Genomic DNA, 479 nt, shown 5'->3' on the forward strand with positions numbered 1-479 from the left:
TATATTATATACAGATAGTCAGTTGGTATATCCTGATATAGTGGAGCTGATATATATATATATACAGATAGTCAGTGCAGGTTATATCCTGATATAGTGGAGCTGATATATATATAATACAGATAGTCAGTGCAGGTATATCCTGATATAGTGGAGCTGATATATATATATATATACAGATAGTCAGTGCAGGTTATATCCTGATATAGTGGAGCTGATATATATATAATACAGATAGTCAGTGCAGGTTATATCCTGATATAGTGGAGCTGATATATATATATAATACAGATAGTCAGTGCAGGTTATATCCTGATATAGTGGAAGCGGAGATATATATAATACAGATAGTCAGTGCAGGTTATATCCTGATATAGTGGAGCTGTAATATAATAATACAGATAGTCAGTGCAGGCTATATACTCCTGATAGACTGGAGCTGTATATATAATATAATACAGATAGTCAGTGCAGTATAT

The sequence above is a fragment of the Bufo gargarizans genome, chromosome 3 (genome assembly GCF_014858855.1).
Source record: "Bufo gargarizans isolate SCDJY-AF-19 chromosome 3, ASM1485885v1, whole genome shotgun sequence".
NCBI lineage: Eukaryota > Metazoa > Chordata > Amphibia > Anura > Bufonidae > Bufo > Bufo gargarizans.